The sequence below is a fragment of the Protopterus annectens genome, chromosome 1.part2 (genome assembly GCF_019279795.1).
Source record: "Protopterus annectens isolate FY-2018-M chromosome 1.part2, PAN1.0, whole genome shotgun sequence".
NCBI lineage: Eukaryota > Metazoa > Chordata > Ceratodontiformes > Protopteridae > Protopterus > Protopterus annectens.
This window is the reverse complement of record NC_056727.1, coordinates 306,664,192-306,678,888: the sequence shown is the minus strand read 5'-3', so window position 1 is coordinate 306,678,888 and position 14,697 is coordinate 306,664,192.

Genomic DNA, 14,697 nt, shown 5'->3' with positions numbered 1-14,697 from the left:
ATGTGAGAGTGTTCAATCTCGCCTTTGTTCTTACACATGGGTTCGGAGCCGATCCTCGGCTCCGTGCCGGCCGACTGCAAGCTCTGCATCGAGAAGAAGCTCGAGGACATCCAATACCCACAATCCCCCTCTGCCTTTACCTCAGATCTAGTTTGCCGCTGCTGCATACGCATCGCTGGGGACTAGCTCGAGGCTTTTACAGATAAGAATTTATCTTTCTGTTTAAATTTTTCAAAAATTTTCTTCAATATAGTCTATGAATAGTTAGAGTAGGTGTGTGAGTGGACTTTGATATCTCGGTTCCTTAGATTAGTTACTTAGTTTAACTAAAGGGTACAGAGTTTTTTCACCTACCTCCCCTACTTGAATAACTTGGACTAAGTATTGTGTAGTCTGCTTATTACAGGATTTGACACATATTACCGGATTTGACTGTTCTTTTCATTGGAAGTGACTTTTAATTACTGGACTGTCATTATTTCTTGTTGTCATGTCAGAAAAATTAAAATCTGGCTTCAAGCGTTGTCAGTGTGGCCAAAAAATGTCGGTCACAGACAACCACAGTTCCTGTGTCTACTGTCTTGGCCCTCTCCACTTACAAGAGGACTGCTCTATTTGTCACTCTTTTAGTGGGAGGGTCATGACAGATAGGCGCAGGAAACTGATGGATAGAGGATTGCTGAAACCCTCTTTCCAGGAGGCCTTGGATGCTTCAGACCAGGCATCCAAGTCTTGGGTCGGCGTCGGAGCCAAAGACATCGGCTCCGAGCTCTTCGAGTTTAGTTGGATCACCGGTTCCACAGACTTCGGGGCCGAGTGTTCAACTGTTGGCAGTTTCCGAGCCTCGGGTCTTGGAACCGGTGACGGAGCTCCCTCCACCGACTCTGTTGAGGTCGGCTCCGTCTTCGATCCCTTCGACTCGTTCTTCAAGAGCCCTTTCCGACACCGACGTGGACCGTGTGGTGCAGAAACTTATGGAGCATACGGCCCTGTCCAAGCTTATTTCGGTCTCCTCTCAGTTGATGTCGAGACTTGAAGGCCTGCCACTATCTCCATCTGTTCCTCCTCCGAGACCTGTTCAGTCTTCGGAGCCGGAAGAGGCTGACCTGATGATTGTGGAGCCCTCGGTGCCAGAACCGTCCTTTTCTCGGTCGGCACCGTTTACCTCGACTCCATCCGATCCGGTACCGGAGTCTCGGGCCCGAAGATCTGTCCTTGGTTCTGGGACCGAGAGTCGGACCGATGTTTCGGTTCCGACTCTCCCTCTCGGGGCCTCGGCACGGATCGATTCGGTTCCGTCCTCGGGGTCGGTGCCTTCGGCTCCTGTTTCGGGGATTCTTCCCATTTCTTCGGAACCGGGAGATACCTCGACTCGGGACCCGGGGGCCTTCGACCTCATGAGGAAGGTGTTGTCTACTCAGACAACCACATCAGCAGGTACAGCTTCTCCTCCCCGCAGGACCGTTATCCTCCTCTGCACCCACGGCCACGTCCAAGCGTCGGGCACCAGTGTCTCAGCCACCCCTGGAGGGTGCCCCCTCTTCCTCGGAGGCTTCTTCGGATGCTCCCCACGAAGAAGTTCCTAGGAAAAGACTGTGTAAGAGGAGACACTTGGATTCTCCACAAGAATCCTTGACATCTGATACTGACTTAGATGAGTCAGAAGGGTCCCCTAAGTCACCTTCAGAGGATGTCTCTTTGCTGACATCTTGGAGATCCTTAAACAGAGAGGTGACTGGCAAGCCCTCCCCCCTTCTGAGGATGAGTCAGTTTTGCTGAAGGCATTTGGTGCCCGTCCTTCCTCCTCCTGGGTCACTCCGCCCTTTGATGAGTTAATGGATTTAATTGCTCGAAGGCGTGGGAGACTCCTGACACGGTGGAACCTGTCCCTAGGAAGCCAAATAAGTACATCACGGCACCACAGGACAAAGCTTACCTTACCAAAGGAGTTCCGGTGACGCCATGGTGGTGGCAGCGGCCACGAAAAGGAGATGTCGGAGTCTTCCTCATCTGTCCATCCGCCTAACAAAGATTCTAGGACCATGGCAAGATACGAGCAGCGCATTTTCAGTTCAGCGGCTTTCTCTATGCGTTCCCTGAACTATTTGACCCATTTTACACGTTTACAGAGGGATCTAGTCAAAGAGTTGGGAGATACCCTCCAGGGTGCTACAGATGCCGCTGTCTCAGAGAAAGTTACAGCGCATCTCAACACCCTTACGTCCATTGTGAACTCGTCCATGAGGCTGATATCCTATGCAGCCGAAGGATCGAGTAGGGCAGCGGCTTCAGCGATTGCTCTTCGTAGGCAATCCTGGATGCGCTTATGTTCGTTCGGAAGCCTTCAAGTCTTCCTTTACTAACGCCCCATTTGATGGAGCCACACTTTTTGGCCCTAAAGTAAAGGAAACCCTTACCCGGTGTGAACAGGAGGGAAAGACTCTGTCTGCTGTCGGAGTCCGTTTTTCCACCCCTTCCAGACCGTACCCCAAAGAGCAACGTGGTGGGAAAATGTGGTTTCGTAAACCCCAAGGGTCTTTCCAAACACACAGGGTGATGCCCCTCTAGAGGCAGAGGGGGGGCAGAGGTGGAAGACGCCGCCCTGGCGGCAGAGGGGGTCCGCAAAATCAAGGTGACAGGGATAACCTCCCTGGCAAACCTTTTCAGCACTCCTGAGAGGAGGCCCGACTGTCCTGCTCTGGAGGCAGTCGGGGGTCGCTTAGCTTTATACCCTCAGGCCTGGCAAAACCTTTCTTCAGACAATTGGGTAAAAAGCATTGTTATCAGAGGTTACAAAATCCCTTTCTATCCACCCCATTCCAAGAGAAAACTCCCAGATGTACCACCCCATCTGCGAGACCCAGCAGCTACGGAAATTTCAAAGCTGCTAAGAAAAAGAGTCATCCAACCAGTCCCAGCAGACCAAATAGGATTCGAACTTACTCAAGGTTCTTTTTAGTTCCAAAGAAAACATGGGACTGGAGGCCAATTCTGGACCTAAGTCATCTCAACACCTTTGTCAAGAAGGAAAAGTTCGAATGGTCACGCTTCAATCGATCCTTCCATTCTTACGGAAGGGCGACTGGATGTGCTCAATAGATCTGAAGGACGCATACTACCACATCAAAATGGCCAGGGCGTCCAGAGATCACTTGCGCTTCGGCTGGGAGCCAGTCACTATCAGTTTCGAGCCCTGCCCTTTGGTCTGACCACAGCCCCAGGGTCTTCACCAAATGCATGGCAGTGGTAGCGTCTCATCTGAGCGCCTAGGATTCCAGGTGTTTCCGTATCTGGACGACTGGCTCCTGTCTGCCACCACCAGGCGTCAACTGATACATGCCAGGGATTACTCCCTACAACTTTGCACACATCTTGGCATTTCAGTAAATTTCGAAATCTTTGCTACAGCCATCACAGCATATCTTATTCATAGGAGCGGAATTAGATACTCGTCAGTTAGTTCTAAAACTTCCGACAGAAAGAATAGTAGCACTTCAATCCAACATTTCCCTTGTGCTGTCGCCCAGGAAATCCCCAGCAAAAATTGTTCTGAAAGTTCTGGGTCTCATGGCAGCTTCTCTCATAGCAATACCATTGGGAAGACTGCACATGAGAGTGCTACAATGGCTTCTATTTGCACAATGGTCATTCCAACAACTTCCACTGACTCACGAAATATTGATAACTAAAACGCAAATCACACCTAATGTGGTGGTTACAGACTTGCAACCTATCCAGCGGAAGACCATTTGTGCTACCCACACCGTCAGCAATGATAACCACGGACGCTTCCTGATAGGGTGGGGGCATCTTTCAGGGACAGACAGTCCAAGGCGAATGGACCAATCTGGAGTACAATCTGCACATCAATGTTCTGGAGTTGAGGGCAGTGTTTTTGGCATTGCAACACTTTGCTCCCCTTCTTCCTCCAGGGACCATTGCAGTTCAGACAGACAACATGTCCGTAGTCTGGTACATAAACAAGCAAGGAGGAACCAGGTCCTACCAACTATGCAGAGAGGCCATGAGAATTTGGCAATGGGCAGAGTCCACGGTCGCTTTCTGATCAACGCACATCCCGGGGTCATCCAACGTCATAGCCGACAGGCTGAGCAGGGCAATACTATTGCCTCACGAGTGGTCCCTCAAACAGTCAGTTGCGGAAAAGGTTTTTCGCAAATGGGGCCAGCCTACCTGCGATCTGTTTGCGTCTCCAATGAACGCCAAATGCAGGAGCTACTTTGCCCTATTACCCCTCCAGGGAAGTCCCAAGGACGCTGGTGCACGATTGGCCCCGGGTCTCCTATATGCTTTTCCTCCATTTCCCTGATTGCAAAGATTCTGCAGAAAGCAAGCAACCTTCAGAGGACTATAATTCTCATTGCTCCGTTCTGGCCTCGTCAAATTTGGTGCGTCCTTCTCTTGCGTCACCGCATTCGGGGACCTTGGATGCTGGACCCAGAGCCAGATCTACTGACTCACTCGTCAGGAGTTCCTCACCCATCCCTGGAATCTCTCCATCTAGCAGCTTGGCTGCACCGCTTTAGCCAGGTCAATCCCTTACATCGGCGGTTCAAGATATTTTGGTAGCTTCTCATAAAGTTTCCACTGTAAAGACTTATACTAGTAAATGGAAACGTTTTGTCATCTGGGCGGAGTCACATCAGTTGGACCCTGTTACAGCTCCGTTGAATAAGGTCTTAGAATTTCTAACGAATTATTTCAGGAAGGAGCTTCTCCGGCTACTAAGAGTACAGTTGGCTGCCATTTCTAGCTATCATATAGAAGAAAGTGGTGCACCTATTATGGCTCACAGACTCTGTAAAGCCTTTTAAAAGGTTCTTTTCATATCAGACCACCAGTCAGAAGTCCGACATCACCATGGAATTTAAATTTATTGCTCTCTAAATTGATGTTACCACCCTTTGAACCAGCTTCAAGTTGCACTTTGAAATTTTTGTCATGGAAAACATTATTTCTGGTGGCTATTACATCGGCTAGACGGGTGTCTGAGCTACAGGCCCTTTCAGTCAAACATCCCTATTTAATTTTCATTCTGACAGAGTATCCCTACGCACTAATCCATCCTTTCTTCCCAAAGTTTGTTCTACTAGTAATATTAACAGTCCATTGAATTACCCACCTTCTTTAAAGACCACTCTAATAAATTAGAGTATATGTTGCACAAACTGGACGTCCATAGACAACTCAGATTTTATTTGGATAGAACAAAAGATCACAGGAAATCTGATCAGCTATTTATAGCTTTTGCTGACAGCAGAAAGGGTCTTGCAGTTACAAACGAACTCTTTCAAGTGGCTAACTGATTGTATCATTTATGTTTATGAGAATTCTGATCAAACATTATCAGCAAAACCCAGAGGACATTCTACCAGATCAATTTCTACATCTTTGGCTCATGCAGCTCGTTTACCTTTAGACATCATTTGTGCGGCTGCTACTTGGGCTAAACCACATACATTTATTTCTCATTACAAAGTGGACAGGGTTTCTAGGGATAGGGCAACCTTTGGTTCCACTGTGCTCAAGAACGTTCTCCCTTGAGTTCCTCAGGATCATGGAGCTAGGGCGCTACCCATGTGTAAGAACAAAGGCGAGATTGAACACTCTCACATAAAGAAGTTATGTCCTTACCATAACGTTCCATGTGGAGTGTTCATCTCGCTTGGTTATTACACTCCCACCCTTCCCACCCTTAGGAAGAACGTTCGATTTGGTGCCTGGTCTGGAGTATTCTCCTTCTGCTGTTGCAGTATTGCTGTTACTATCATACTCTTGGTATGTTTGTATATATGTACTTTTATGTATATAGTTGGCAGGTGTGCGTGCTGTATGTCTGGTTTGCTTGCAAACTAGATCTGAGGTAAAGGCAGAGGGGGATTGTGGGTATTGGATGTCCTCGAGCTTCTTCTCGATGCAGAGCTTGCAGTCGGCCGGCACGGAGCCGAGGATCGGCTCCGAACCCATGTGTAATAACCAAGGCGAGATGAACACTCCACATGGAACGTTATGGTAAGGACATAACTTCTTTTTAACCTTGATGTGAAAATAAACATTTGTTAGTATGTCGAAACCTTTTAACCTTTTAATGGAGGATTTGTTACTGCCTAGAAGATTTAGCAAATTGCTATTCAAAATACAGATTCTAAAGTTAAAATTACAATGTTGGAACCTTTCAGATTAATATACCCTCTATAAGGGGGTGTGTCTATGGTGTCCTATGTCATCTTTGTTGTTTGCACTATGCAAGGATATGAACAGGCAGTAACGATGGCATTGTTTTCTTGTGATGTTCTCAAGTACCAGACCAAGACCGCTTTGTGTTATTTCAGATTCTGAGGAATATTCAGAAAGATTAAGGTTATAAAAATAAAAGAAACCAAAATGAAAAATTTTGCTTAAATTATAGTCCAGGAATTGCTCTGGTCTAATAGGATCATAGAAGGCTCCTAGGCTAATGGTTGTGGGGCCCTTACAAGCCTAGCCAAGAGGTGTATCCCCAAAAAGAAACCTCAGTCAGCACCTAAGCATTTCTGTTGTTGTGATGGCACAGAAAAATAAAGTACTTATGAGTATAGCTGACATTTTTGGAGTCCATGTTTGTAAAGCTAAAAGGCATTAAAAGTCAGAAATTAATGAGAGATTTTAATGATATACAAGAAAGGCCATTTATTTGAAAGGCCTAAAGTCAGAAACTTCAATGAGCATCCACGGAAAGAAGATAGAAATCCTGAGCAGAGAGGTACAACTCTGCACACCAGTAATAATAACCATAGATCTCGAGATCTTTTGGTTAGTGCACAAGTCCATCACATGGACAAACAAGAGCCTATAGTCAGAACAGTCCTGAATGTGAGTATTGTCACCAATGAAAATGCTTGTGTTATCGAACAAGAACATTGACCCAGATGCAATTATTAATGTCAATAATACCAGTCCTAATAGTACTGGTATCAATGGTCATCCACTAGGAACAATACCTAAGAGAGGAGCACAACATGTTACCATCACAGAGCAGCTCCCTTTTTTAATGATGAACAAAGTCTGTTGAACAGGGAGATCTGTAAGCAGAGAGAGAAAGAAAAGGAAAGTAACACAATAAATTCTTTAGTGGTTAATATTTCGAACATTCAGCTCACTCACTCTCAGATAGATCTATTAGAGAAAGGTCTCAGCTTTATTCCTGCAACCAAATCTACACACGATGAATTTGCACTGGACTTTAGAATGTTTGGAAGGAATCTTACTTTGAAGTATATTTTTGGGGATGGAAATGATAAATGTCCCATTAAAAGTAGTATTATACTCAAGAAACCGAGCACATTTGTTCCCTTCAACCACCCAGCCGTGGATTCTTTTATTCATGCCTGTGAAGAGGAGTTAATGAGAACAAGAATGTTTCAAAAAGGGAAACAGTTTTTCAATCTAACCAAAGAAGAAAATCAGGCAGTTAGAGCTTAAAGAGAGGAATGATATTGTGGTTAAACTTGCTGACAAAGGAGGAGCCATAGTAATGGATGCAATGATGTATGTCCAATGGATGAAAGAATTATTAAGTGATCGAAAGACCTATTCCTTGATTAGTAAGAACGAACTAAATATTATGAAACGGAAGATCCAGCAGGTTCTTTATGACATGCTATTGCAAAGAGAGATTAATGAGTATTTGCATGATCTTTTCATCACTGAGCACCCCACCGTACCAACTATCAGTGGATTACCAAAAATTCATAAAGATTTTAAACGCCCACCTTTAAGACCAATTGTGGCTGGTAGAGGATGGTTGACGGAATCTATTTCTATGTTTATTGAGCAAGAACTAAAAAAGATGCTACCTAGGGCCTCCACTGTGATTAAAGATACAGCTGAGTTTCTACAACATCTGTATATAACTCTAGAACATCGTGATGATCTTGAGAGTCTGCTATTGGTCATCCTAGACGTGAATAGTTTATTCATTTCCATACCAAATAATTATGGCATTGAAGCAGTAAGAGAATTTCTAACTGAAGAGAAGGTAGAATCACATTTGATATGTGATCTTTTGGAAAAAGTGTTGGGAGTACAATGTGTTTACCTATGACAACAGCTACTATTGGCAGAGATGGGGGTTGCCATGGGCACGCCGTGTGCCAATAGTTATGCAAACTTGGTTTTAGCCAACTGGGAGAGAGCTTGGTCCAAGGATGCTAATAACATTTGGAATGACCAGATAATTCTGTACAATCGGTTTGTGGATGACACCTTCATTGTATGGAAGGGCATAGAAGAAGATTTAAGAAGCTTTGTTAACTTCCTGTCACAGACCACTACTTTCCTGAAATTTGATGTAAAAACATCTAGAGAGATGATTGACTTTCTGGATGTGAGATTATCTCTTGATCCGGGAAGGGAATACACACTTGCCTCTATAGGAAAGATATGTATGAAACCACATGCTCCATTTTTCCAGTATGCATCCCAGGCATATTTTCTCGAACATTGTTGAAAATCAAATTGCAAGGATTTCAAAGCTATGTACAGAAGAGGCAAACTTTCTTCAGGAAGAAGAGAGGCTTATTAATAATTTCAGCCAACGAGGCTATGGAAAGAGAAGTTTAGAACTAAACAAGACCAGAATTAATGACATATGTAAAGGAAAAGGCAAACCTTTTTATTCCTCTAAGGTCAGAGAAGGTGAAAGTACACCATCCCTAGCTATACCTAAAAGAACGTCTAACTTAAGGGTCAATTTGGCTTGCACGATGGACCATGATAACGTATGCCAGGTGATCAGAAATTTCTGTCCGATTCTAACTTCGGATAAAAAGTTAAAAGAGATTGTTGGAGATAACCCAAGTTTCCTTTTCAAAAATAAAAAGAATCTCAAAAGGATTTTATGCTCAAATGATGGGATATATAACAACTACGTACATAATAATTCATCAGGAACAAAGAAATGTGGCTTCTGCAAGGTCTGCAATGTAATCAATTGTAGCAACACATTTAAGCATCCGGTTACTAAACAGGCATTTGTTTTTCATGCATTAGCTAACTGCCTAACCAGCAATATTGTTTACATAGATACCTGCACTTCCTGCACAGCATTTTATGTTGGAAAAACTAATATGAAGCTAAAGGAAAGAATTATCAAACATCAATCTGATATACGTAACAGAAAGGAAACAAATTCTCTTTTCCTTCATTTACGTGAGCATGAGGGACATAGCTTTGTTTTCATGGTCATTTCAAAGATGTATTTTACTTCCAGAGAAGGAGACCTGACCAATCTGACTGAGAGAGGAAGCCAAATGGATAATGCGGCTGAGGGCAAATAACCCCCCTGGCCTTAATGGCTGTGTTCCCTTAAAACCTTTTCTTAAAAATAGACGAGCAATGAGCTATGCTCACTTATGACCTGTTTTCATTGCCAGAAACCTTAGGTATACTGACTTAGGCTCTGATGTCCCAAAGAAACTGTTGCAATGAAATGAAAAGAAGCGCCCTAAATGACCATCTTTATTTTTATTTTTCACCTTTTTCTCTCAAATCTTGGCTTTTATGTAGAGCTTGTTCTTTTAACTAGAACCTACTGAAAAGATTTTACTAATATTCCTTCTGAAAATATGTCTGAGTCTGTCTTAGAAATGTCAAACTGTCATGTTGTTTTAATCAAAGAGTTTTAACTTCAAGCTATGGAGGTGTGTACCAATGGACTAACTTGATTGGTTAACATTCATCATTCACTGTAGGTTGTTTCATTGGATGATACCAACTTTTAAACACTGAACCCAGCTTACCTACTTGGATCTGAAGAAGGCTTGAAAATGCTGAAAGCACTTTAACATTGTTTACATCAGAAGGGTTCTTCACGTTTATGTTCGTTTTTCTGTTTTTATGACATCCACATGTTTTAAAGCTGTGGAATTACAATGCCACTTGACTTTTTCAACAGCAAAGCTCTATATTTCATATATTGTGGATTCAACATGGTAAAAGCCTGTTATTGAAGCTGTTGTTTTGAAGCTGTCTTCTCGCCATTTTGGCTCTTTAGTAAGTTTTGAATACTCAAATGAAATACTTGTGGTGCAACGCTCTTCCAATATTTGCAATGTTTGTAAAGCTTTCATGAGAAGAGGCACTGGCAATGGTTTGTTTGTGTTTTCATAAAATTGACACAATCTGTTCCCTCTTTTTTCTCTGGTACAACTTAAAATTTCAGGTTTTTGCTGTGTTTGCTGAGGTAAAGGAATTAGAAGACATAATATTTTTCCACCAATCTGTGGTGGTGGTGCTGCGGTAGTGTTGTCGCCTCACAGTTAGACGTTGCCCGTTCGATTCTCAGTTAGAGCGTCTTCTGTGTAGCGACATGCGTGAATGGGCGTTCCTTCGTTGAAGGTTGTGCATTAGGCCCGGCAAGCCAGTACGTAAAAAAAATCTACTGCCAATCATTAGCAGACCGGAATTCCGCTGTGGCGACCCCTAACCGGGAAAAGCCGAAAGACACAAACAAACAAATATTTTTCTACCAAACTATTTTGAAGAAGAAGAAAGCTGCAGTCCAAGGAGTGATCAAATAAGTTCTTATTGAAATGTGTGGCACTCTCCCCACAGCATGAAAGCCACTGACTTCCCTCCCCCGTATATGTAACTACTGTGTATAGGGTATTGGCACACCCCATTATTACACTGTTGGTTCTGATTGTAGGGGGGCTTTCCCACAGCCTGCCCTTAAACCGCACTCTCTTACTCTATCAGCTCTTTCTGAGAAGCTTCATATTCAAGCAGCTTTTGCTTCATTACATCCTCTGCTATTTAAACTGCGGTGGTGGTGCTGCAGTAGCGTTGTCTCCTCACAGTAAGACGTCCTGTTCGATTCTCAGCTAGAGCGTCTTCTGTGTGGAGACATGCGTGAATGGGCGTACCTTCATTGAAGGTTGTGCGTCAGAGCTGGCAACTCAGCATTTAAAATCTACTGCCAATCATTAGCGGACCGGAGTTCCGCTGTGGCGACCCCTAACCGGAAAAAGCCGAAAGACCTCCTGTGCTATTTGCAGTCATATCAGTCCATCTGAATGGCTAGTTAAAGTTGCAATTTTCCAGCCTTTATTTATTTCAGTTCATATGTTCCTTCAGTATTTCATTTATTTTACTGTATGCTTACTAGCCAGTAACTGAATTTTGCCCAAACTGACAATATCACTGGCTCTTATTTCTCAGTTTCTTTTTTCAGACTGGGAGAGGAGAAATTAAGCTGTTGATCAGCATGTGGCCATCTTGGAAGAACCAAAGATATTAAATAAAATTTTGAAATGGAAAACCATGATGATGGATTTGGATTACATTAACATGTTTTTAGTTCCATGGATGGTACACCTAGGTTAGGCCTTCTTTTAGCCCATCCTGTTGAGAGATATTTTCTAAGTTTAAGAAAAATAAAGTACGAGAGTTTCTCGGTGAGAATCGGCATGCCAGGGTGGCATGGAAAAATTCAATTGAAAACGATGTCCACAGAAATTAATAATATCTGCTGGAAGTATGTGTATGGGCTAAGAGGACCTGGTTACATGTTTTTTTGAGGGGGAATGCCTGGAAGTGGTTTACTTTAAACAAGAGCTCCTGACTGTGACAGATGAATTTTTTGATAGAAAAGTAAACCTTATGAGGAGTCTTTTTTTTATCTTTGATCTAAATTATAGTTATTAAAAAAAAAACATTTGCATAGAGATGAAAGATAAGGATTACCCCTACTGTTATGTTTGCAGGCTGATGGGCATAGTGTTTGAAATGGAAGAAAGACGTGCCCAGAGTAAGGTTTATTTAAGCAAATGGACCCCTCAAGTGTATTGTAGAGAGAGTTAAAATTCACAAAAAGCTATTGACCACTTGATGTGGGAAAGGAGAAGCCAGCGGGTGTTGAAGTAACATAATTGGTAGAAGTTGTAATGCTTTGGTGCATTTAATCAGAGGAAGGTACTTATTAAAGAATGCATGACATGCCTACCAGATTAACCTTCCCCTTCGCCATTTACTGTATATCATATAGAACTTTTATACTGCCACTTTATTCTCATTACACTTCATATTATCACCAGCATAACTTAACCTCTTATTTCAATACCATCACCCTTCATTTTGACTGTTAATCTACTATTTCATGAACTTTCCACTCTCCAGCTCTTCTCCCGTTTAAATTGTTAGCTCTGTACTAACGTCTGAGCTCTATTCACCACTCCAGCAAGCACACCTATTATCTGCAGCCCTCTGACTAAACAGTTTTACACAATACTTTAAGTTCCTACTACAGTGTACACATTTCTAAACCATCAACTTATTTTATTTTACAGAAATATTGCTTTGGTTACTGTTACATGCATGCCATGAAAATTAGTATTTCCCTTTAATTGTAGAACTTTACTGTGCATATCCTGCAAGTTATTTCCTTTTAGTGTAAAAGTATTCTTCATGTCTGTACATCAAGTGAAATATTTTTTACAGTCTATACTTTATTCTACAATTTATGTACTTAAAACATTTTGTGGCACATTTCTCCCTAGGCCTCCACTAAATGTCTGACTTTCCCAGTTAACAAAAATGAGTAATCACAAATTATAGTGTATAGAAAAACATATTGGTCAGTGGAGGTGGGATACCAACAGCTTGTCACTGGTTAGGCATAAATAACCTATTTTCAATTAATAAATAAGTGAATCATCTCTGTGTCACTGCTGGACAGAGGCACAACAAACTAATGGGCACAGTATTTTTTAACAAACAAAACTTTGGGCTAGGCTTATAAATGCCTTAGGGCATATAGCCTAGTATAAACCTATAAACCTATAAAGATAAATAAACACAAGCTTTTTTTAAAAAGTGAATAAATGCAAATGCTTAGAAAACTTTTGAGCAATACAGTTGACTGAATGTACAGCAAGAATTGCACATAGAAATAGACTGGAAGAAAGAAACAAGTAGCTACAGCTAATAGTTTGAACTATGATGAATTACTGAATCTTAAGCTAGACTTAACTGATTTTGCAGAGAGAGAGAGAGAGAGAGAGAAATGCTGTGATGCTGCATATCACAAGTTCCAGGTAACATTCCATCTCAACTATTCTAATCTGTTATTTTGTTTTCTTCAGCTTTGTACTCTGTATGGAAGCCACAAATGTAACCAGGGAGGATGTTCACATTTGCATGCTAATGAACATGTTTACTTGTTTTTGGTGAGCTATTTCTTTGAAGAATACATTAATTACATTTTTATGATCCTACCTTCCTGGCCTAGGAAAAATCTTAGATGCTGTAATTACAGGGCAGATAAATTACATTTTCACATTTGTGTGGAATTGCATCGGTTATCAACAGAAAGTAGAATGTTCTATATCACATCTTCAGTTAGAAATTCCATAGATTTTCTTTTTACTTTCATAGAAAAAGATAACAAGTTTAATACATCTTTATATGCCACTGAAAATTATGCATTGAATTTTAAATCACTTATTTTTATTTTGTCTGCTGCAGGTTTTATCAGATGCAAGAGCAACTCATGCTTGTGTTACATTGTGTTTTAAAAAAATAGTGGCATATTTGTCTATAAGTAAACTTCACATCCCTCATAATATTTTGAGGGGATCTAGTACGTCAACATGCAGTGTATTCTTTTATGTAATTTGCAAGGTAGGAATATAGTTGAGTTTTCTGACTCCTCCTGTGTCTGCTACAGCCTGTAAACACAAGGCATGGCATCCATACATTTTCTATCGTTCTCTTAAGCTGATTGTGTTTAATAAGTGTGCAGTCTTTGGGAAGTGTTGGCTTTTTTTCTGCTGTGGATGTGACTGGACTAGCCAAGATTTGTTAAAACATTTCCTTGTGAGTTCAGTTGCAGTACTAATTTTTAACTACTAAGTTTTAATTGCTGACTGACACCTACACCTTATAATTGCTCATGCTTTTGTTGTGTTTGAATCTAGGTTGTCACTTTAGAATGAAACATTTTAGAAAAGTAAAATGGTCAAACTCCTGTCTACATCGTGAATGCACATATTCCCATTGCTTGTCTCACAAGGGAATGCACCTTTGCTCCATTATCCACCCCAGTTCCTACCAGCCTCTCTTGCCATTGCTTTTATAGCTGGCCAGTGCACACCTCAGTTACTTCTTGAGGGAATATTCACTATTTGGCACGAACAGCTATAATTAATTATCATTTTGAACTATTACAGATTACATCATTTTGGTTGTAATCCTGCTTTTTGTGTGCATAAACTGATTCATTTTCTTAAGAGACATCATTTTCATTCAAGAATAGTTTCCTGACTTTTGCCTGACCCTAGTTCTTGTACAGAACTGCAGTTTTGTTATTCATATGCAAAGCAGTTTAAGATTCTTTGCATATCATGCCCTGGCTTTCTTCTAAACAACACAACATATCCGTGCACCTGCCATGCATTGAGAGTCCCTTTTCTAATTTGTATTAACAAATTAGTCCATAATTGGTTCTGGGCTGTCTTAGAAATACTGAGCGCTACTGATGTTTAGTTTAACAAGGACCAAATATTTCTTACTAATATAAGTAATATTAATAATAAGGGAGTCCTGGTTGAGGACTGGATTTATAATAAAAACCCAGCTGTAGGTAGATTAAGTAAAACATGACTGCAAGATAGTGTAATATTGTCTTCTCAAATAAAC